At 40.6% G+C, this 24,785-nt stretch overlaps 1 long non-coding RNA gene across 1 annotated transcript; it reads right to left on the minus strand.

Moving 5' to 3' along the window:
• Window positions 1–11,017: 11,017 nt before the first annotated feature.
• LOC119743443 lies at window positions 11,018–14,403 on the minus strand. The gene is made up of 2 exons (XR_005273029.1): window positions 14,343–14,403; window positions 11,018–12,723 (listed from the first exon to the last, which is right to left on the minus strand). It is a non-coding gene; the product is annotated as an uncharacterized LOC119743443 (long non-coding RNA).
• Window positions 14,404–24,785: the final 10,382 nt, after the last annotated feature.

The raw sequence follows: 24,785 nt of genomic DNA on the forward strand, positions 1-24,785 counted from the left end.
CTGGGTTACTCTCAACTGGAGAGCCAATACATACTCGATCTGATGCCAGCAGGGATGGGATCAGTCAGTTCTCTCGCAAATTTAGGAAGGGAAAGAAAGAGTTATCACCTATGCAAGTCTGGCATTGTCCGAACCAAGTGCCTACCTATGTTGCCCAATACCTACATGTTCCACAACCCTTACCCTGGAAGCATCTGCATGTAACCCTAAGCATCTAACCCTAAGCATCTAGCCCTAAGCATCTAACCCTGAGCATCTAACCCTAAGCATCTAACCCTAAGCATCTAACCCTAACCTAAACCTAACCATCTAACCCTAAGCATCTAACCCTAAGCATCTAACCCTAAGCATCTAACCCTAACCTAAACCCTAACCATCTAACCCTAACCATCTAAACCTAACCCTAACCCTAAGCCTAACCCTGAGGATTTTGGGGAACATATATAGGTATTGGGGAACAGGTATTGGGGAACATCGGGTAGACCCCGTCCAAACCCAAACCTAATTACTGTGTAACAAGGCGTAATTGCGAGCTGTTGTCCAGCTTCCTCAAGCATCGAACGCAACACCTCTAGGGCTGAGTCACCAGTAGAAGAAGCCATGCAGGCGGGATGTGCAGAGCCAATCAAAACATGCAGAGCCAATCAAAACAAGTGAGGCCCAACTAAAGAACGACACCATAACCTGGGTTCTGAAGGAGAAAAATGCAGCAGTCGACCATACCAGAGTGCCGTATCAATAAATGGTCCAGCATCAAAAACTTACTGGTCCAACTGGGACCAGTTCGGGTGAGCTGGTGCCAGACATCGATCTTGAGGAGACATTGAGCTGGACTGCTACCAAGATGACAAAAACCTTCATCGTCACCAAGTTTCAGCCAGCATAGCAACCAAGATCAGAAAAGGATGTGGATGTTTGACATCATCTTCAATGCCAAGCTTAAGAAGAAATGAACCATTAGGTCCCAAATTATTCTTTCTGAGTACTGCTCCCATTAGAGACGTCCCATAATTTAAAAGTGTTATTAAAGTGCTCTTAAAATATTGTGTATTAGCTTTCAGGTCGGGACACCCTGGCTTAATTAAAGAGGGCCCATTGTAATGCCAATCATACATCGCTACGAGTGTTGCTATGAAGCACGTCACGTGAACAGTTGCATAGTGCGCTTTCATTGAGGGCATACTTGCATGAAGAGGCGCAGCACATCAGTCTGTTGCTAGCCAGGGCACGGAGCACACGAACAGTTTACCCGATGGTAAGTCTACACTACACTATGCTACTGTCAGAATTCCCCTTAGATTTGAAGTGTTTTATATATTTCCAAATGTGCTTGTAGACTTCTTCATGTTTATTCATTAACTTCTGACTCTTATTTACACAGGGCCATGGATTTCTTTGCCAACATGTAAATAACCTACTATTTTGTTTAGCAATACAGGACTGACAGGAGCAGTAGAATTCTCTTCCTTTGTGTTACCCATACCAATAGCATGTAATGCCTTTTGTGTTTAATTGAATAAGCTTATCCAATTCGTCCTCAATCTTTGTGTTTGAATTCCTTGAGGTTGTAATGAATGAAGCGGAATGTTAGGTATCACGGTTGGTTTGCAGTGATTGCTGGTATAAGAGAGATTTTTGGGTGTGCCACTGCAGAGCACATTTGATTTTTGATAGACATGGATGTCATGCTTTGATCCTCTGAGCCGCGCGCTTTCTTGCAAGCCGGTATAGCTGCCGCATTTGCTGCAACTTGCAGAAGCAGATATTACAGACTGCTTATAAAGGCAAACAGTGGTGTGGAGCTGAGACCAAGAGCGGCTGGATCAGCGAATCCAAGATCGTGAATGACAAGGAAACCATGGCCCTTGTAGCCTGTAGCCTTAGGTGCAAATTTGAGGTAGATGGTTGATGAGCCGGGATGCTCAAGACGTGGATTAATGCAGTAGCAACCGTCGAGTTGACAGAGGACACCGGAAGGGCTGTCATCTCTAGTGTAACACCACTGAGAGGCTGAAATCAGCAGCAGAACACCAAAGGTTTAAAATACGGTGAACTGTATTTCTTATTATTTGCAATAACATTTAATTGTTATTGAAATCTATTTAGATAGATTTCTTTGATCATCTTGATTTACAAGACATGTTTTTTTGTGATTTATAAATTGAAGAGGTATTTTGTTTTTGGCAAATTTGACTGGAAATTGAATTTGGAAGTAGTAGTTAACTGGTCATTGTTGTTTTTTAATAGATCCTTTGGAAAACATCCAAAGTTAGTATACCGGTACATTGCTTTTTTTTATGACTTTGAAAGTATCCACACCTAGCGTTCTTGTTTGAGTTTAATTTGTTCAGAAAGTAAAAAAGATATTCCTTTAATTACTATTTTTTTGGTTCAGTTGTGTTTCAAGTTAAGAGTTTAAAACTGAGAAGAAAGAATACTTATAGTTTTTTTTGTGAGATATTTTTGTTGTTTTCCGCATTAATCATCCATTTTATGACTTAAGAGAAATTTATAATCCTTTTTATGACTTAAGGAGAAATATTGTAAATACTGCAAGAAGAAGTGGACTTATAAATTAAATTGTAAATAATAATTGTGTAAATAGAACTGATCTTGTCCATTGTTGTGATTATTTGGTGTTTGCAATCTAATCATTTTATCTTTCCAGCCACAGTCCCTAAAACAAAAGGGTAACTGTGACAGCTACGAGTCATACGCTGCACTGTGTACAGCTGGAGGTCCAGACTGCACCGCCATATCAGTGTGACCAGCCGACATGCTTATTGGTTGGGCCTGTGACTCACATTTTCATTATTTAATGCGTGGCTTGGATGCCGACATGCTTATTGGTTGGGCCTGTGACTACACATTTTCATTATTTAATGCATGGCTTGGATGCGCTGCATAGCGAGCACTGTATTGACTTAAACTGGGGTAGAAGCACATACTGTGGAGGCATGCAATCAAAGCGTGAGTCCATTTCCTACCCAGGCTGCTAAAGATTTCACCTATCGTTTTTTTAGCGTTCGTTATTAATAAATGTGTTGAATCTAGTAACTGCTGTCACTGTCTCTTTACTGCATTGTCCACTGACTCATTCAGTTTTCTTGCCTATAGATGGGGATATGTTTTCTCTAAACGGTGAGGATTACTGGTGACCAACTTAAAAATACTAGTTTCCTAATTCATGTAACTGGAGGAACATAGGGAGCAAATTGCTAGTTCAGGAATATTTTTCAAGCAAAATAATTAATTGAAATAAATCATATTACAGCCTAACATTGTACTGAATCATTTCTAAAAAGTCAAACAAACCCTTTTGAAATACTGTGTGCCTCAGTGTTTTATCAAAAGATATTTTGAACCTTTTTTTCTAATGATAATGATTATTCAAATGCTTATGTATGTTTACTGTTTTCAGGCATGCAACTGGCATTTTAGGGGGAAAAAAGGAAACTCCAAAACCACACAAGACTTTGTATGGTATTTTCAATTTGTAATAGCATTCACGAAAAGTTAAAAACAAGGAAATCAGCAGATCCGAGGAAAAGTTGCATGCCTGAATTTTGACTTTAGTTTAATTTGGTTTTTCTTGATTTTGAATACCAAAATAAAATGTAAGACAAAGTAAAGTAATAAACTGCTGACACTTATTTAAATTCGGTCATTACTGTTAAGTAGCCTTCAACACTTACTTTTGTGTGATCGGTCACAGACAGTCAAAATTTCAATTCTTTTCCCCTGCCATGCCTTTTACACAGGCTTGTCACCAACAGTCAGATCTTGTTTAAAGGCACTGTGACAGTCCATTCCATCAACAGACAAAAGCAGGAGATTCAAAGGTGTTCAAGTTTTTGTAAAAAACTGATGGAAATACCAAAAAAATATTTAAATCAGAAATCATGATTTGGTTTTGACATTTATGCCCTCGCACTTACTACGTGGACAAGCCCAAAGCTTAGACTTGAGTAGGCCTACTTGAGGCAACACTCACACTCAATTAATAAGCTAGTGAAAACACCATAATTCTTGTTACATGTAGATGGGTTTGCCTTCTCTGACCCCAAATTCTTTAAAAGATCAAGAAATGTCAAATGACACCAACAAATTGCCTATCAAAAAGAATCAACAATAAAAAGTAACACAAATTTGAAGTTATAACAAAAAAGGATTGAAAACGTTGAATGTATTTAAAAAGTAGAAGTAATTTTTTATCAAGTATCAAAGATTTAACAAGTGTTGCCATGCTGAGTCACAAAGTCAGTGGTTAGGATAAGGGTAGGGGTGTTTTGGGGGAGGGGGGTTTCATAGTCTTGTTTTTGTTTTTTTAGTTTGTTTCAAACAATTTCTAATTCAAGGGCTCTGGTGAACATGTTTTTCAAAGGAAGTGACAAAATTAAGTGGTTACTCACCATATGCATGCAAGTACATTACTTGTGTGGTCGTCCACATAAAAGACAACTGGTGCCAATGGTTTGGCTTTGCATGGTTTACCTAATAAGGGTGATGACCTGCTTGCAACAGCAGCAATACTAGCATCCAGTACAATTAATTGAAATAAAACAACGTAAAGGGCTGTGGCTTTCAGTGTGAACTTTTACCCAATTTTCTGTATGACTAAACAAATTAGCAAGGGATTACTTTGAATTAATCTTAACCTAAAAAAACCTAATGAACTAGACCTTCAATCCAGCCATTGACTTGAAGTTGAAGGCAACTAACTGAGGTTAAACTAGAATTGTGTGTCTAGAATGGGAGTGTACATGCCTGGCAAGGAGGGTTGATGCATGGCAGCTTTGATTGGAATAACATTTTGCACGTAGGACAGTATCGGTAAAGAAGGGATGTAATTATGGCAAGTGATGGCAATAGGCCTAGAGACATTAGACAACATGGCAAGAATTATCACTTTAGGCAAGAATTAATTGGCACTTTAGGCGAGAATTGGCACTTGAGGCAAGAGTTAGCACTTTAGGCGAGAGATGGCACTTTAGGCGAGAGATGGCACTTGAGGCAAGAGATGGCACTTGAGGCTAGAGATGGCACTTTAGGCAAGAGATGGCACTTTAGACAAGGATTGGCACTTTAGGCAAGAATTAATTGGCACTTTAGGCAAGAATTAATTGGCACTTTTGGCAAGAAATAGTTGGCACTTTTGGCAAGAAATAGTTGGCACTTTAGGTAAGAATTAAGTGGCACTTTAGGCAAATATTGGCACTTTAGGCAAGAAAGTGGCAGGCAAGACAGGACAATTAACATAAGGCAAGAAAGGGCAATTTTTGTTCACTATAGAATGTCAAGTGAGTACATGTACATGAATGTTACTTACAGAGCTGAGTTTTGAGGACAGACACCCACAGACAAGCTAAAAGGGGAACTAGATGTTAACTATTGGTGGAGTGAGTATTGGAGGCCTGTGGAATATTGAGATGCTAGCACAGCAAAGGACTCCAGATATCACTGATGATGGAACTGATGTCCTGCAGAAAAATCCTGTGCCAGACATCCAAGGCCTTTCAGACTCGGCAAGGATTGTGGCACTCAATACTTATGATGAGGTGCTACCGATCGGTAAAATGCTGAATTATCAAAAATTTCCTGCAATCTCCCCAAAGAACCATGCGCCTTGTGTTCATGGAGTCCAGCGCTAAGATCCTCACCGATGTACCCAATGCAGACCTTTCTGTATTCACAGGTGTTACATCAGGTTAGGTCTCAGAGTCTTACTCATCCTTGTAGGCTATTGCAGATCATGTTAGGCATGGAAAACCTAGATGCCAGTGTCATTCAGGAAGGACTAAATGCAATAAGAGCTGCCTATGAAGGGAAGTGTAATGGACCAGATGAACCTGATGGGTAGACTTTGAGTATACGAAACACTTTAGTCAGTGAAAGACTTCGGATCAAGTGTCTCAACTTGATGTACCCCAAATCGGTCGTGTTGGATTGTTGCCTTGACATAGCAAAGTTGTCGCAGCAAAGGATCGTGGTCAATGATGAAGGATTGCCAGACAAGGGTGCCAATGACTGATGAATAGATCCCAGGGCACTGGACAGATTGATTGTGGAGATGCCTATCAATGTGTGGCTCTCTGATAGACAAAAGGGCTGAGAATACTGCCAGACTGCCTGGAGGCCTCAATATCCAGGAAGAAGATTCGATCCAAGGTGAGCCAGATGCTGCTGTGTGTGAACCAGCTGAAGTGTCTCAGGAACTGCTGGAGGTACTGTGCTGTGTGATAAAATGATGAAAGTGTCATCCACAAACTGAAGATAACTGTTGCTCTCAAATCCACGAAAGCTGTACAGAACTATATGATGATATTGGCCAGAACTGGAGATGGGGTTAATCCTGTGGAAGTTCCAGCTGACTGCTTGAAGAATTGACCTGTCCACTGGATGAAGGACGGCAGGATGTAGATGGGTAGGAGATCACAAACCTAATCCAGAGAGAGGGTTTCACACTCACACAGCTTGTCTTCATGAAGGTTTCCTGACCGAGACCTTGAGACATGCCTCACCCATGGGATTGGTGATGAATACCTGGAGTCTCCACTGAAGCTGCACATGGCTTTGTTGGGATCACAAGTAAAGGTTTTCGCAGCAGCAGCAGCAGCGCAGCGCAGCGCAGCGCAGTGCAGCAGCAGCAGCATGATGATGATGGTGATGGTGGTGGTGAGGGTGAGGGGGGTGGTGGCGGCCGCCAGTGGGGGTGATGGGGATGGTGAGGGTGATGATCCCAATGACACCATGAGCGCAACCTCACAGTGTTCCCAAGGACACCATGGTCAACCCCGATGAAGGCTACCAGATATTCACTGCCATCCCCACAGGCTACTCATGCCTCGGTGCCAAGGGGGACTCCGACTTGACTACGCCCTGCAGAAATATGAAGCCCCACACTCCAAACCAGGTTCATGATCTGCGACCCACCTACATCCTGCTGTCTTTCTTCCAATGAACAGCCAGTTGTCCAAGCAGCCTTCTGGAACTTCCACAGGATCAACTCTATCCCCAGTTTTAGTCAATGCCTTCATATAGGAGTACTGCCTTCGTAGATCTGAGACCAAGAGTTTGTCTTCAGTACATGGATGAGACTCTCATCACTTCATCATACAGCATGGGACCTCCAGCAGGTCCTGAAAGACTTCAACTGGATTTACAGCAGCATCTGGCGCAGTGAGGATCAGGCGCCTTGAATCTCATCCCCGGATGCTAAGGTCTGAAAACAGTCTGACAACACCCTCGACCCCTGAGTCTATTAGAGATGACCGACAGACACTGACTGGCAACATCGACAACCAATCCTTCCTGCACCCGGAAATCCAAACACCAGTCAAAGAGCAACCTTGTCCGGGAAGCCTGCATCAGCAACCACAATCCTGGCCGGCAACAACTTTACCATATCAAGACAGCACTACAACACAACAGATTCAAGGCTCATCCAGTCAAGACGCAAGATCCAAAGTCTTTCACCTACCAAAGGGTCCCCTACACCCAAGGTCGAACCCACTAGGCTCACCCCGCCTATTACACAGCCCAACACAGGCAGTTCTCATCACATCCAGTACTTCCTAAATGACAAAGGTATCCGGGCTTTCCACACCCACAAGATCCACAATAGCCCACAGGACAAGCAAGCCTCCAAGACCGAACCTGATGCATCCCCTGCGAATGCAGAAGGTGTACACTGGGTACACCAGCAAGAGAACTCAACGCCAGACAGCACAAACACAGAGCACATGGCAGATGGGGAGAATTACAGGAAATCAATGAACACCCAGCACTCACCAAAAGGGACACCATCATCATGAGTATCAAGCAGCTACATCCATGCTCTGTCCGTCTAGCAATGAAGGTCAGCAAACAGACGATAGCTCTGCAAAACTTCAGCATCACCATCAGAGACATCTGTTACCCTCTACATGTACGTAGTAGCTCAACATCCACAGACCTCCAATTGCCTTCCTCCTCCAATTTCTTAGACCTCCTCCTCCAATGTCTTCTAAGGATGTGACGTTTCATTTTGTAAATGTTTAGCAAACATTTAAAGAACCATCTCAATGTTGAGCCCTTTCACAAAGACTGACGACTGCCCATTGTGCAGACCAACATGATCGACACAACAAATAATAAATGAGTAACATAATAAAAAGAGGGCTGTCATTGAAAACAATAAAAAGATGAGCACGTAGCCTGAAAGTAATCTAGTACTGCAGTTCTCCTTAGCTTTTAGCAAATTGAATAGGTTTGGATTATTTTTGTTATGCATGCTCAACTCAAAGGAAGATAGCGGAAAATAGGTTCCTGTTTTTAAAATTTGAGTTTTGTTAAAACTTTTGGAAAAATACCATTTAGAATTTTGTTTATTATTTTAAATGTTTAAATGTGTAAATGTCACATCCATAATTTCCTCACTCCACCAATACATAGTTCCCCTTTTGCCTGTGGATTTCAGTTTAATGTTTACACTCAGCCTGCAGAGGACAAAAATACTTTTTGATATCAGATTTTATATATTTATTGAATTTGTTAAAAGCACAAGTAAATTAATATGCACAGTTTAACTAGCTAAATTAAATTTATGATATACATCTTTTTTCAAAGTGGATTTTTGTTAATTTTCACCTACTGCTTCTAATTGTTTCAGCTTCTTTTCAAAAAATTAAATGTACCCACTGACACCCTATAGTGAACATAGTTAAACAGTACAACTGCCAATGCATCAACCTTACGCTAGAATCATTCGTGGGTTTATCTCTATCCTAAATGCTGGAGATAGTTTATCATGAATTTCTTCCCGCATGTACACTCCCAGCAAGTTTTTATTAAAAAGGGGCCTATGGGTCATTCTTCAGTATCAAGTGTCTACTTTCATGTCCCGACACTTTAAGGCACTATAATTCGAAAAAATATAGAATGAAAATTAGATTTTTGAGCAGTGAAATTAACTTTAACACGACTCCTATTATGTGCAGTGTTAAAAACTCTTTAACATAATGGACAAGATGCTCATTCTTTACAATACTCCCTCAAAACCCCCTCAAAATGCATGTCCCCGTGTATTTCTCAATATGTACCTACTGCCATAATTTGTAAAGTAAACAACTTGAAAAGGTAATTATACTTCCAAAAGCCAAGTAATATAATAATTGTCATTTCCGTCACAAAAGGTGTGACGGATATGACTTTTGCATTCTTTTCACAATCAATATTTCTTTGGGTCCTATTGAAAATAAAGGAACCCAGCATTAATTAGTTCCTGTAGAAAACTACTTCACATCACCACTCCAATACAATAGAGACTAAAATAACAGAGAGAGATATGTTGCAAGGATGAATGAAGTCCCTGAAAGCCATCAGCCCTGTTTTTGGTACATAATAATTGTCAATTATCAGATTGATCTTCGATCAGGCCAATTAAATATGTTGAACACTTCAAGTTATTCAACATGGGAAAATGCACATGACGAACGTGAGAACCACTAGCTTAACTGTCACTTCCTTAACATGCTCAAAATCCAAAATGTTTAAATAGGATTATGTGAAAATTTTAGATCTACGGTTTACGGAAAATTGTACGTTGATTCGATTGCAAACCCCGCGCTTTGTGAATGCACATCGCCATGATCGCAACCTTGGTAATACGATTCTTTCCCCGTTAAATACTCACGACCAGGCCATGAACTTCTTGCAGTTTTTCAGGGGTTAAGAAAATCGAGTTGACGGCGGACGCACTGAACCAAGTACCTCACAAATTAGCAGAGAAACAACCATAAAAACATCCGGAGAAAGTGACCCAACATGGCGACGACACTTGCGAGACGGGCTTGAGTACAGGGTCTTTTCATTGTGACATGTGCATGCAGCACTGACATGACAACAAACCGCCACGTGTGAATTCTAACCATTCATTTTGCACCTGTCAGTGTCACAAAACAACACCACCTGTATGCGCCCTCACGTGGGCAATACGTCATACCTTGGGAATTTTCGTAAACATTGGTTTCCTTTGAAAGATTTAGCTTTGACTTCCAGCGATGTTATTTTGTCACTTTCGGGATATACTGGTATCGGTCTTTGTTTTGCTTTGAACATTTCTTGTTGTTGACAGCCCAAATGTTATGACATGCTTGTATCGGACATGTAATTAGTTGTGGAAATGATTACGACACTGAGCCGAAGCTAGTCCGAAATTTCAAAAACGCCACTCTCAAAGATTTGTTTAGAGGGCGCTGTTAAAGTTACCGGTAGAAACTTTTTAACATAGACTTGGTGGCAGGATTACCCCCAGAGAGATTGACCCCTGAATACCAAAAATGCTACCTCAAAATGAAAAGAGTTCGAACAAAGTTCCTTAAGAACGGTGTAAAGATTATGTATGTTTTTTTGTGTTTACTTATAATATATGTATAATATCCTGGGCAAATGGCAGAGCTGCAGCTCAGTTCATTATTTTTTACCACATTGGGGTAAACGCAAGAAATGTGGCCTACTGAACCGAGATGGGCTAAGAGTCATTTGAGGGTACTCACCCTCAGATGCAATTCTACCGGGGGGGGGGGGGGGGGGGCAGGAGCGCCCAAACTTTTGACGAGACCCCCCCCCCCCCATTAAAAAAAAAGAAATTCCTTAAAAAAAAAAAAGGTAGCAAATGGTAGAATTAAGGTGATGTCACATTCGAACGGTCTCCCCCCCCCCCCCCCCCCCCTAAAAGAAATAGTTGTGAGCAGGGGCCATGAATTGTACCGTACACTATTAGGTAATGTGCACGATTGTAGGATTTTATCAACACTCCCCTGGGCACTCCCCATTGAATATATGTACAAGCAAAGGAAGATACTTATTATTAAATTTGGGTTTTATTATTTTGCTTGAGTATTTTCCATTAGCCATGATATCTACTTGGAAAACATTGGGATTCTGTAACCAAGAAATTAAGCGTAACACAATGAAATAAGCCAGAGGAAAAAAATGGTCAATCTTTCACACACAATAATTTGACTAATTAATTAAGTAAATTGGGTCAGATCTACATGTATTTAATATAAAATTTGCCAATGAAAATACAATTTTATTAAAAGTTCAAAAGAGTTAATTTCTAACATCATGTTGCCAGAAATTAGAACATTTATAAAATAAAAAGTCTGATTCACTTTAAACACCGCATCCACTTTAATAATTTGCCATTGGAAATATAGTTTTTTGAAATATGAAAGAAGTGACGGTTAATTTTTAAAGCAAGTCACAAAAATCCAAAATTTACAGCACAGTTTAATAACTATATGGTGTACATGTATTATAAATGACAAACACAATTACATGTACATTAAAGTAGGTGAATCCTATCCACATCATCTACGTTCATACCAACATCCATGACAGAAAACCTTATCGCATTTGCATAAATAATCTCAACAAGGCAAATTTGCACTTCACTGCAACACACATTGTTTTGATGTTCAAATGTATTTCACTCTCGAAGGTTATACGAAATGCCAAAAACACTTCTAAATTGTATATAAATTCTTTGGAAGATTTGGAAACTTAAAACAAAGGGAATACAAATTCATCTTGATGTTTTCTAATTACACATTGCACTCAGATGAATACATGCCTTTCATGATTGCATGTGCTGTCCAAATCTGGTCTCAGATTATCATGATCATGACTAATCCTACACATGCAAGAGTCATTTGACCAACTATTGAAAATGTTCACATTTGATGTTTCCCATTTACCATCAGAAGCAATGAAATACACTTCTTGAATAATCCTAATGACTGCAACTTTCTTGAAAGGTACATATGATTATTTGCTTCTTGTGCCTTTACTTCATTTGAAGCAACAAAATTGCTAAAAGTCTGAAGCAGGGTGCATGACAACTAACCTGTTGAAGGCTGATTGGATAGTATACGATTTAAGAAAATTGAGAAAATACATTCACTTTTTTGGGGTGTCTTGTAACTGGATTCCATTGCTAAGGCATAATGTGCCGTGGACACCCTCTTTCAACACCACCTCAGTTTTCATCCACACGAAACAATTTCAGCTAGAATATTTTCAAAGGGTATTTGGTACCACTCCTATCTTGACTTTGAGCAGAGTTTTGTCATTAAATCAATGCTTCTCCAGGTCATTGCAAATGATGCACATGGCTTTGAGTTAACAGTGTTTCAATTTTATCTGTGAATGTACATTGGTCCAGTAAATAATACTTTCAGGTACTGTTGTCCACCAAATTTTCACACAAAATTTGAGCCCTGCTAACGAACTCATTGCACACAGTAAGATGTGACAATAGCTTGTAGATTGACAGCTAGTCTCTGTGCTTTCAGTAAAATATATAAAAAACATGTTTACATAATAAAATATGTATATTGCATTATTAATTTAGAGCACAAAATTGCATCATGACAAGTTCCAATTTAAGAGTACCGATTTCAACAATGAATTAATCTTTATTTTTTAAAGAATATAACACTGTCTCGTTATTTTGTTCCAATTGTTATATTATGATAATGCAATATATTTCATAATGCACTAATAGTCGGTTTCCCTTTTTGGTTTATTGGAACATTTGTTTGTTTATTTGAACAATCCTTTGTACTGATCCAGTGTAACCGGCACAAATTTGGACACCATGTATTGGTTCAGTTGAGCTTGCCATTTGGGGTCGAGATGCATGTTGAGAAGATGCCTGGTGATAGATGTCTTGAGATCCTATGAGGAAAAAATGACTAAAGAATATTCAAAATGAGACAAGCAAAATGGTGGTTAATCTAAACGCAGACTCAAAACGGCAGGTTCTTGCAGGCCGTTTAAAGTCTGATACTGGCAAGCGCGTAGATTGTCAGATCGACCTATGATGCAGGGTTCAACATTATTTAAATATCTACAAGCGTACTAAATATCAGAATCATGAGGCCCTTGTATGTCCTCATGTACACGTGTCAGGTCAGATCTTCTGTTTAACGGTGGTCTGACTGTCTGAGGTACTTTCCTCTTCCACACAACAAATATCTTTACGCAAAGTATGTAAATGTGTATCACTAATTTTATTCAGTATTCATAAGATGGAATTTTGCGTTGAGGTGATGTAAATTAAATTAGGTTTTGCCCCTCACCGAAGTATAAACGGTTGGTATAAACGGTCAGTGTGTTACCTCCCGAGTGAAAGTTGGAACAAAGTCACTCGGGTGGGACTCGAACCCAAGACCTCCTACTTTCTAGTGCAGATGTCTTACCACTCAACCACTGAGCTACGGGAATCAGTTGGCTGGTTCGAATCTGATGTACATAGCAGCAGGTATAGCATTAACTGTTCATAAGATGGAATTTTAAGTTGGGGTTATGTAAATCAATTTAGGTTTTGCCCCTCGCCAACATTTTTTTCCAACTTTCACTCAGGAGGTAACACACTCATACTGTGTTTATACATGTAGTTCGGGGAGGGCAAAACCTAATTTGATTAGAGTTTTATTCAGCATGCCGAGTCCTGTGTTCAAAAGGTTCCTGTGTTTGACTCATGCACGATGTTATGTTGAGTCAATCTTGACAGGGGACACGGTGCTAGTGTTCTTGGGCAAGATACATTACTACAACTGCCTCCATTGAGTACATGTGGGGGGGGGTGCAGACACATAGGGCTGATCTCGAGCTTATAGCAGGAAAGTGTTCTCATGGCCTGATGAACAGGGGTAATAAGTGTGAGCAATCTGAGTGTGTTGTATAAGAGTGCTATATGAACACTGCACTATGATCATCAAATATCTTAACATCAGCACAAGGTGTTGGGCGACAGTGCGTTCAAGAGTTCCACCTAAACCTTTTCTTAAGAGGTATTACTGGGCAGTGTTGTAGGACTCGAGTCTAGGACTCGGACTTGAGTTGGACTCTAGTCACATTGGAAAATGACTCGGACTTGACCATGACTCCTCGAACTCGATGACTCGCGACTCGAGTCACATAATTTCAACAAAAGTAAAAACCTAACGTAGGGATGGGAAAGGATCATTGAGGAATACTGTTTGGATGATCAAACATGGAGGGAAGGGTTGGAGGAAGATTTTTTAGGGATGGGAATTAAAAAGAAAACACATTTTGGCTCTAAACAACATGTATCACACAACTATATACACGGGATTTACTTAAAAGGCAGAATGGAGGATTAAAAAATAATTTTAAAAAACGATTAGTTCGGTGAACAACTAAGAACAAGTGACTTGTGACTCGGACTCGGACTCGAGGCTTGTGACTCGAGACTTGGACTCGGACTCGGACTCGACGTTGGTAACTCGACTACAACACTGGTACTTGGTCACAGAGTCCACTGTACCTACCAGGTAATTCTGAGTTGACCACCCCAGGGTAGACAGGCAAAGGCCCCCAAGAGGTGACGACATGAAGCTTGTCCCTCAGCTCAGGATGGCCCTTCATCTGTAAGGCCAGGGTGTTGGAGTCTATGCCTGTACCGTCTGCTGTCTTATTAAGGATCATCTGGATGGACTTCAGATGGGAACCTGGGCAGGAAAAAAAAAATTTATGAGATGTAAATTAACCTTTTTTATATTTGATTTTTGTTTGCCCTTCGCTGACATATTTTGTAAACACTGTGCACTTAGTGTTGTCCGAAGGCTTAGGTGGGACTCAAACTAATGACCTCCTACACAAACAAAGTTGGGTTAAGCGCTGCTTCATCAGACTCCAAACGGCCAGCTTGCCACAGCAAGCTCAGTGGTCGAGTGGTTAATGCGTCTGCACTAGGAAGCAGAAGGTTGGGGGTTCGTGTCCAACCAGAAGTAAGCTTGTTGATTTTTTTCTTGCAAACCCTCGGAAAAAACTCAATGTTTACAGTGTTTGTAAAATACTTCAGGGAGGGGCAACAAAAAAAATACATATGAAAAAGAAGATCAAATATTATATGGATGAAATCGAATACAGTTGATTCCTACTTTCTAATTCACAATTTCGAATTTCACAACTATGATCTATCCATATAGATTTGAGATGCAGACCAATGCAAATGTGTCACAGATGTTTGTCTTACCTGACTGGATAATTTTACCGAAGAAACTTCGAAGAAAATCTTTTCGAGTCCTCGATGGGTAATCCCAAATCCGCTCAGTGAATGGACGTAGTTGTAGGCCCAAACAGATCCACGTAGGTCCTCAAACACTTTATATCTATCATTGAAATATCATCAATACAATTATGATTAGCATTGAAATATTTACATAGAATCAGGGGCGGGGGGGGGGGGGGGGGAGGGATGTCAGGGGAAGAAAAGGGGTTGGGGATTATATTCCCCCCCCCCAAACAAAAATGGACAAACACACTTTCCCCTTCCCAATTGTCACATTTATGGAAGACAGTGTTCTAGTGAAGGTTTGCAGTTTGCAGTAACACCATGTAGGCATGTAGAGTCTCTTTTGGGAAGATGTGTGGTTCTGAAAAGAACCACACATCTTCCCAAAAGAGACTTCTACATGGTGGTACCGCAAACCTGTACTAAACCATGCCACCACGTAGTTAGACCAAGTAGTTAGCTCTTGCAAATTGTCTTGCAAAGATGTTCCATCAACACAACTGAGAATATGACAACATCAACTTGATCGTCAGGCAAGGCAGAGACTGATTTCAAATGACAACAACCCCAGAAAGTGAAGAAGAAACTCTGATCAGATGACAACCAACATTTGCCCAGGAAAGAAAAAAAAGGCAACTGATGAACAGAAATCAAATTGTGATTTGTGAATAAAAACTTCCATTTGACATCATTCCTTATCAGATCAAATTGAATATCAAACAGAAGGGAAGTACAGAATTGTTGTATGGGTAAATAAATCAACATCCAGGGGAAGAACACAATTCATTTTGGGGAAAAAAATAACAAGGATTGATAGAAAAGAAAATCTCGTCTTTTTTTTGCTGTTGTTTACATCTACATATACCTTTGTACAAAGTAATATTAGTGCTTAAAGATGATTTGAGTGAATGTTACTTTCCGTCTTCAGTAACATGACCAAATTGAAACCAACTACATGTACCAACTACCTGCTCCTCCGTCCAATCACATCCATATACTGTCATTATCCCCAAAGCCATTTTCAGGATGTATTCATCAGGTTTATTCCCACGTGCCCGGTTGAACCAACTACAGGAGGAGTCAAAAAGAAAGTGACCGAATTTGAAAAAAATGTTTAAAATATTTGGCTCGTTCTATCTTAATAAAAAAAAAAAAATAAAGTACATCTAATCAGACTTGTATGACTCGTGACTCGGACTCGAGTCCAACTCGAGTCACATTTTTAATGACTCGGACTGGGACTCGAGTCACTTTGACTTACGACTCGGACTCAGACTCGGGGCTACGGACTCGGACTTGGACTTGAACTGACTTGTGACTCGATGGAAATTACCGCACTGCACACGCGCACATACCGGTATATAATTCGATCGTTTTCTTTACTGTGCAATACATGTACAGGGCGCTCGATGTGGTGCGTGCGTGGCCGTGGCCGGTTATCGATATACAATGTACATGTATTGACTTATAGAAATCAATGTACTGAAACTTGTACCCTGCCATCAACACGCAATACTGCATTGGTGCAAGATTGATAGGATAAGGTACCAGACTTTTCTTGTCAGACGTCCTGTCGTTCACACGCATATTGCTGTCGCATCGCGATAACGCGATATGAATAGTCTGCTGATCTGCCCGTTTCGGTAACGTTACATGAAGGTCCGTCTACATGAAGGTCCGTCTAGCAATGAAGGTCAGCAAACAGACGATAGCTCCGCAAAACTTCAGCATCACCATCAGAGACATCTGTTACCCTCTACATGTACGTAGTAGCTCAAACATCCACAGACCTCCAATTGCCTTCCTCCTCCAATGTCTTAAGGATGTGACGTTTCATTTTGTAAATGTTTAGCAAACATTTAAAGAACCATCTCAATGTTGAGCCCTTTCACAAAGACTGACGACTGCCCATTGTGCAGACCAACATGATCGACACAACAAATAATAAATGAGTAACATAATAAAAAGAGGGCTGTCATTGAAAACAATAAAAAGATGAGCACGTAGCCTGAAAGTAATCTAGTACTGCAGTTCTCCTTAGCTTTTAGCAAATTGAATAGGTTTGGATTATTTTTGTTATGCATGCTCAACTCAAAGGAAGATAGCGGAAAATAGGTTCCTGTTTTTAAAATTTGAGTTTTGTTAAAACTTTTGGAAAAATACGATTTAGAATTTTGTTTATTATTTTAAATGTTTAAATGTGTAAATGTCACATCCATAATTTCCTCACTCCACCAATACATAGTTCCCCTTTTGCCTGTGGATTTCAGTTTAATGTTTACACTCAGCCTGCAGAGGACAAAAATACTTTTTGATATCAGATTTTATATATTTATTGAATTTGTTAAAAGCACAAGTAAATTAATGTGCACAGTTTAACTAGCTCAATTAAATTTATGATATACATCTTTTTTCAAAGTGGATTTTTGTTAATTTTCACCTACTGCTTCTAATTGTTTCAGCTTCTTTTCAAAAAATTCAATGTACCCACTGACACCCTATAGTGAACAAAGTTAAACAGTACAACTGCCAATGCATCAACCTTACGCTAGAATCTTTCGTGGGTTTATCTCTATCCTAAATGCTGGAGATGTTTATCGTGAACTTCTTCCTGCATGTACACTCCCAGCAAGTTCTTATTAAAAAGGGGCCTATGGGTCATTCTTCAGTATCAAGTGTCTACTTTCATGTCCCGACACTTTAAGGCACTATAATTCAAAAAATATAGAATGAAATTTAGATTTTTGAGCAGTTAAATTAACTTCAACACGACTCCTATTATGTGCAGTGTTAAAAACTCTTTAACATAATGGACAAGATGCTCATTCTTTACAATACTCCCTCAAAACCCCCTCAAAATGCATGTCCCCGTGTATTTCTCAATATGTACCTACTGCCATAATTTGTAAAGTAAACAACTTGAAAAGGTAATTATACCTCCAAAAGCCAAGTAATAATAATCAATATGATTTCTTTGGGTCCTATTGAAAACAAAGGAACCCAGCATTATTTCCTGTAGAAAACTACTTCACATCACCACTCCAATACAATAGAGACTAAAATAACAGAGAGAGATATGTTGCAAGGATGAATGAAGTCCCTGAAAGCCATCAGCCCTGTTTTTGGTACATAATAATTGTCAATTATCAGATTGATCTTTGATCAGGCCAATTAAATATGTTGAACACTTTCAAGTGCTTCAACATGGGGGGGATGCACATATTGTGACGTACGTGAGTAACCACTAGCTTAATTGTCACTTCCTAACATGCTCAAAATCCAAAATGTTTAAATAGGATTATGTGAAAATCTTAGATCTGCGGTTTATGCAACAGGATTGGCACAATTGCGAATCCCACGCTTTGTGAATGCAAATCGCCATGATCGCAACCTTGGTATAGGCCTACGATTCTTTCCCTGCTAAATACTCACGACCGGACCATGAACGTCTTGCAGTTTTTTCAGGTTTTTAAGAAAATCGAGTTGACGACGGACACACTAAAACCACCTCACAAGTAGAGATACAACACGTTCCTCGACAACGAATCTGGAGAAAGTTGCATGACCCAACATGGCAACGACATCATAGGGCAAGGGACACACCAACTTTTGCGAGACGGGCATTGTTACATTTTTGTAACACGCGGACAACAAACCACCACGTGTGAATATTATCCATCCATTTTGCACCTGTCAGTGTCACAAAACACCACCACCTGTGCGCGCCATCACGTGGGCATACGTCATACCAAGCGCATACCTTGGGATTGTTGTCAATTTTTGTATATATTGGTAACGGTCTTTGTTCTGCATTGAAAACATCGATTGTAAACAGATCTAATGTTACAGTTGTTATGCTTGCATTAGACTGTTTAATTAGTTGTTAAAATGATTACGTAGACAGTTATGACTCTAAGGCGAAGCTTAATCCGAAATTTCAGAAACGTCACTGTCAAAAAACTTGTTTAGAGGGCGCTGTACCGGCGGCAGATCCAAGAATCAAGATGACGTCCCATGTCACCGATGTTCTGCTCGCAAACACGGGTAAAACTCAGCTGTTTTCCAATAATACTAACCTTTCAGACAAAGGTTCTCTCAAAAAAGTTCCAGAGATTATTGTAGGAAAAATAAAAACTTAGTGCATTTAATTCCTATGTAGGCCGAGTATTTGAAACGCTTTTTGGTTGGTAAGTATTCGATCTTTATCGTTGCATCGGTTGCGTGATACAACGTATGAGAACAGGTGTCGGTCACTAAGCTTCGCCCGGTAATCCTTACTAGTATTATGACTACTCCAAGAACTATGAGGCTCTCCAGTGAGCCTCATAGACACAGAACCCCGCAAAATTGTTGTCAGCACAAAACACTAATTAAGTACAAAAACGTCCATCCCAACCAAGCTTTTTCCCACAGAACCGCTGCACAGTTTGCCCCTAAACTCCGTACAGTACCTCATGACATACATGTACTCACGTTATGTGCACCCAACAAACATCGGTGGATTCTGTCTGTTTTCGGCAAAAATGATGAAAAATATGCCCTTTCCGCACTGAGCCAACCTAACACTTGAAACGAGCACGCGCCCTGAATGATCGCAGTCATTTTCGGTTCGATCGCTCGGAGCTCGCCGCGGGGGTATGGTGTAGGAGCGGAACGATAGTATGCGCATGCGTACAACTTCAAGTGCAAGTACGTACCCCCCGCGGCGCGCTCCTAGCGATTGAACCCGAAAATGACTGCGATCATTCTGCGCGCGTGCTCGTTTCAAGTGTTAGGTTGGCTCAGTGCAGAAAGGGCATATTTTTCATCATTTTTGCCGAAAACAGACAGAATCCATCGATGTTTGTTGGGTGCACATAACGTGAGTATGTCATGAGGTATTGTACGGAGTGTAGGGGCAAACTGAGCAGCGGTTCTGTGGGAAAAAGCTTGGTTGGGATGGACGTTTTTGTACTTAATTAGTGTTTTGTGCTGACAACAATTTTGCGGGGTTCTGACTCTATGAGTATATTATGACCCTGTTCCTACGTAAGGAGGGAAAGACTCACCAAAACAGTTGACTAAATCATGACACTCAAAATTGACATTCTGATATTTCTTGACCCATCTGAACAATTGGCATTGAATGACCAATGACATACTTAGTCTGAGTAACTTGGACCAAACTTATCACCTTTTTAACATTCGGACATGGTCTGGTGATAGTAAGGTCCAAGCTAATAGTGCGAGCTGGACAACATCATCCTGTCACTGTCCCAGAAACCAACATTTTCCAACAAAAAAACATCAGATTTCACCCTCAAAACGGCCTCCAAATTACTAGATATGCCACCTGAGGTACAAGTAGATATCAATGATTAAGATGGTTGTACTGAAGTTTACTTACGGTCCGAAAGAAAAGTGAAATTTCTCGTTCAATTCTGAGAGCTCCCCTTGCGATCTTGAACACGTTAAATTTCTGACTCGTGTTAATGTTTGAGCGACGTGATTTTTTCTTCATGCCCAGCGTACATTCGATGGTCCCCGTATCCCGAGTGCGATTCCGATACCGAGCGCGTGCGATGCATCGATTATGATAATTATCACGTTTGTAAACACAAGTGCATTTCGAACTGTAAAAGGATATCGGGAACCAGCTTGAACTGGTATCCGCCATAAAAGCTGCGCTAGAGTTCACGACTCCCTATTATCGTTCGAAATGCACATGTGTTTACAAACCTGATCCAGCCTACTCATTATCATAATCGATGCATTGCGCGCGCTCGGTAACGGAATCGCACTCGGGATACGGGGACCATCGAATGTACGCTGGGCATGAAGAAGAAATCGCGTCGTTCAAACATTAACAACACGAGTCGGAAATTTAACGTGTTCAAGATCGCGAGGGGAGCTCTCAGAATTGAACGGGAAATTTCAAAGATATAAATTGTCTCTACAGTGTCTCTCTACAATTGTCTCTACCTTTTCAAATATATAAAAAAAAATAATAATTATGGACAAAAAACGTACAAAATGAAAAGGAAAAAACATCGTTTGCCTTTGAGTTTGGTTCACACATTTGGACAATTTGCCGGGTTTACCTTAGATCAGCCGTAGTTCCATCGGAAAGGATGATAGATTATTTTCATTTTACATGTGATTTAATGTAAGAGGAAACCTGTAGCTTATAAAAATCGTCATTTTTCGAGTAAACCCATTTTGAAAGCTTCGTGCCCTCTATGATTGTACTTAACTGCATTTCTGGGCCGGGAACCAGTCAGTTGTAAATCGTTTCAGTTAAATGTATACATTTCCAACGCGTCGAAAGATTACAAATGGAGCGCCGCAGCACGTGGCGCGTGGCTAGCCATGTTAACGGGCCAAATTCCAGGGTCTGTGTACAGGTACGTGCACACTAACGTTACATTCAAAAAAAAAAACGTATAACGTGAGACCTTACTTTTCTCATTGAAACGGTTTCCGACTTAAATGATATTTAAACTTTCCGTGGCATTCTTGACCATTTTCAGTGAAGACAGTTTACAATTACTCGGCAAAACTGCAAAAATTATCCCCTAAACTGTCGCCTGTTTTGAATTTGTGACCCAATACTTTCCTACTACACGACATGGAAAAACAAAAAAAATGCAACAAATACTCTCTGTTTTTTAGCGCTAAGGTTTGCAAAAGTGACTTTGATTGCCTTAAATTCCTGTCTACGTGGAAAGAAAAATTTATTTAAGTACTTTGAGCGTGATGTTGACCGATACTTCAGTGGCTCAAACTGCCACTGCAGGCATCCATGTTTGCTGATTATCAGTATTTCATATTTTGAGTGCACATGCGCACAAACTAAATGAGCGGCTGAAACATACGTGCCTTATTAACCGTTACAAGTCCACTAGCTTATTGATTGGGTTTTTATATCCTAGAGTTTAAAAGTGCTACAGGCAAAACTTCATTCGAAAGCTGGTCCTGCTATTTGGGTTTTGGTGTTTTTTACTCACCCAATATTTTGTAATTCTTTGCCCAGATCTGTTGGAAAAGGAAGACCTGGGGACGCGCATCGGCAAATTATCAACTCACATTGATGAGATCAAGGGTGAAATCTACCACGCCGTACACGAGAAGTATGCCAACTACAGACCCACCAGGGACTCCACCCAGGAGCTACACTACAAGGTGCAGACACTGTCCACTGAGATGCAGACTCTCAGCAATAAGATCAAGGTATGTCATAGTCTTAAGGCCCTAGTAACACATTCACGGTTGGACCTACGAATATCCACCGTTTACCAAGAATCAATTGATCACAATGAACCGTCAAGACTCATGGAGAAATTGACTTTCTAAGAATGCACTAGGGTTTCAGGACGGATAGCCACAACTTTCGGAGGTTTCTCTAGGAATACACCACGGTTTCTTGAATGGATTGTTTACGAATATTGACAGTATTACCAAGAATAATGATGTTAATGCCACAGTTGTCTGCGATTGGGCCACGGATGACCAAGGTTCTCCTACAAATAAAGCATAGTCATATTCGTAGTACAACCTTAGCAGAATTCAAGCATATCTGGGCATAACCGTAGGACATTTGTAGTGAATTCGTAGAGAATAGATTTCCACCACGAATGAGCTACAAATCTCCAAGAGTATGTACAAGCTACAAATCTCCAAGAGTATGTACAAATAGCTACAAATAACACTACGAATTAGTACAGTTGTTCTATGGATGTCCCCGGGTTTCACTGCGCATTGATTTTCATGACGATTCACCACGGACGTTTGGAACAGTTTAAAAGTTCCGTAGCGCCTCCACGAATACCAAAGGAAGATGACGGATAACCACGCAGATATTTAGGATGAATACAGTACTCCCACGGTTATCACAATTCTCAACTGTGGATAGCTGTAGCTCCAAACAGTGAATGTATGACTGAGGCTTAACGGCTAGACATTGTTATGGTTTGATATGCAATAACCTGCTGCAGTGATAAACCCACACCCACTGACCAACCAATATCACCCACGAACCCGTCGGAACAACGTATAGGCCAATTCCTACTGGTTGTGTAATGTGCGCGCACCTTTGGCCTAATAATATATGCAGCGCGCATTCAAAAACAATTCACAGTAGTTCCCAAGGAAACTTTCAAATTTCTTCAAGTAACGTAAAAGATGCAGCAAGACGTTTGTGCAACTTCACTGGTCAGCACTTTTGTTGTGTGTAGTTTGTGTGGGACTGAAAATGAACAGTAATTGCCTGCGGAAGTAGGGCATGCGCACTTCCCCCATTTTTTTTTGGGGGGGGGGAGAGATTTTATGAGTTGGCCTAGACGTTCCGATGGTGGGGGATATTGGTTGGTTTTGATAGCCACCTCTTGTGACGGTGGGTCATCGCTGTAGCAGGGTAATTGCGTATCCGACCATAACATCGTCTAGCCCCTAGACTAGGTATGTGAGGCTGTGTCTGATGAGACAGGCATTGTTGTCTGTGGCAATAGCTTTTGACTTAATGCACTATCAGGGTTCGACCTTAGCGGTGGTCCGCTGGCCAAACGCCAGTTGAATTGCCGGCGGACCAGCTGAAACACCTTGCCAAGTGGTCCGGCTGGCCAGCTGAAAAAATCTGTGTCAAAAAAATGCTTGTTGTATTTATTTGGTTTCTTACTTATATGTACATTCGCTATTTTTTTCAAAAGAAACCTCCGTTATTTTTACAAATTCGCTTCGCGATATGACTACTTCGCAATTTGATGTCACGGTGACTATAATCATGTGCGTAATCCGGTAACCCGTAATCCAGCCCAATGCGGCGATGACTGGTTCCCGCCGCGCCAATTTAGAAGACATCATGATGAAAATGCGGTAACTAGTCTGTGCACGGCTATGCGATCGTCAGCGCTAGAGCATTGCTGATATGCATCGTGCAGGCGCCAGGCACGTGCTCTGTCAACTGGTCGGATTCGACATCGTAAAAATGCCAAGAAAACACCAATGGAGAAAGAACATTTTTGCAAGTTAATTTTATACAGAATTGATCTAGCTTGTCTGTGTATGTATTTTCTGTGTTCAAGAGTTCATTTTGAGAACGCACTACTCGTATTTGGAGTGATACATGCCGTGTGTTTCCCGAAATTTTTGACCGTGAAAACGGGTCTGTCGGCCCATGGTGGGCCGCTCGCCACACACGCACGCATCACACACCTCAGAGTTTTGGCCAGCTCCCCATGTCTTGACTAGCGATGTGCATATGGTGCGAACGACCTGAATTTTCCATTAATTTTTGGGTAATCCTTATTTTTAGGACCCCTTTCCTATATAAGGTTAAAAGACTCACCAAAACAGCTGACTAAATGACACTCAGAAGTGACATTCTGGTATTTCTTGGCACATTTGAACAGTTGCCAATGACACCTCTTGAATATCAGCAGGTTTGATTTTGTAGAAAGAGGGCAGGGTTTTGATTTATGAGGGGACGATGACAAACAGAAAATACATTTAAAAAGCAAGATGGCGAACTGCCAAAAAAGGTAGGAAAGTCACTTTTTCCTTGAAAGTGCTTTCAAAATTATAACTAACATGAGTTTGTCTGAAGAAAAAAGACTTCTTTAGCCTGCAAAAGTCACTTTGGTACTGGACAGTCATCTGCAAAAGTCAGTTTTGAACAGAACTCGTACAAAATAGAGGTGTCCTAAAAGTAAGGATTACCATT

The sequence above is a fragment of the Patiria miniata genome, unplaced genomic scaffold, assembly GCF_015706575.1.
Source record: "Patiria miniata isolate m_02_andy unplaced genomic scaffold, ASM1570657v1 HiC_scaffold_6, whole genome shotgun sequence".
Lineage (NCBI taxonomy): Eukaryota > Metazoa > Echinodermata > Asteroidea > Valvatida > Asterinidae > Patiria > Patiria miniata.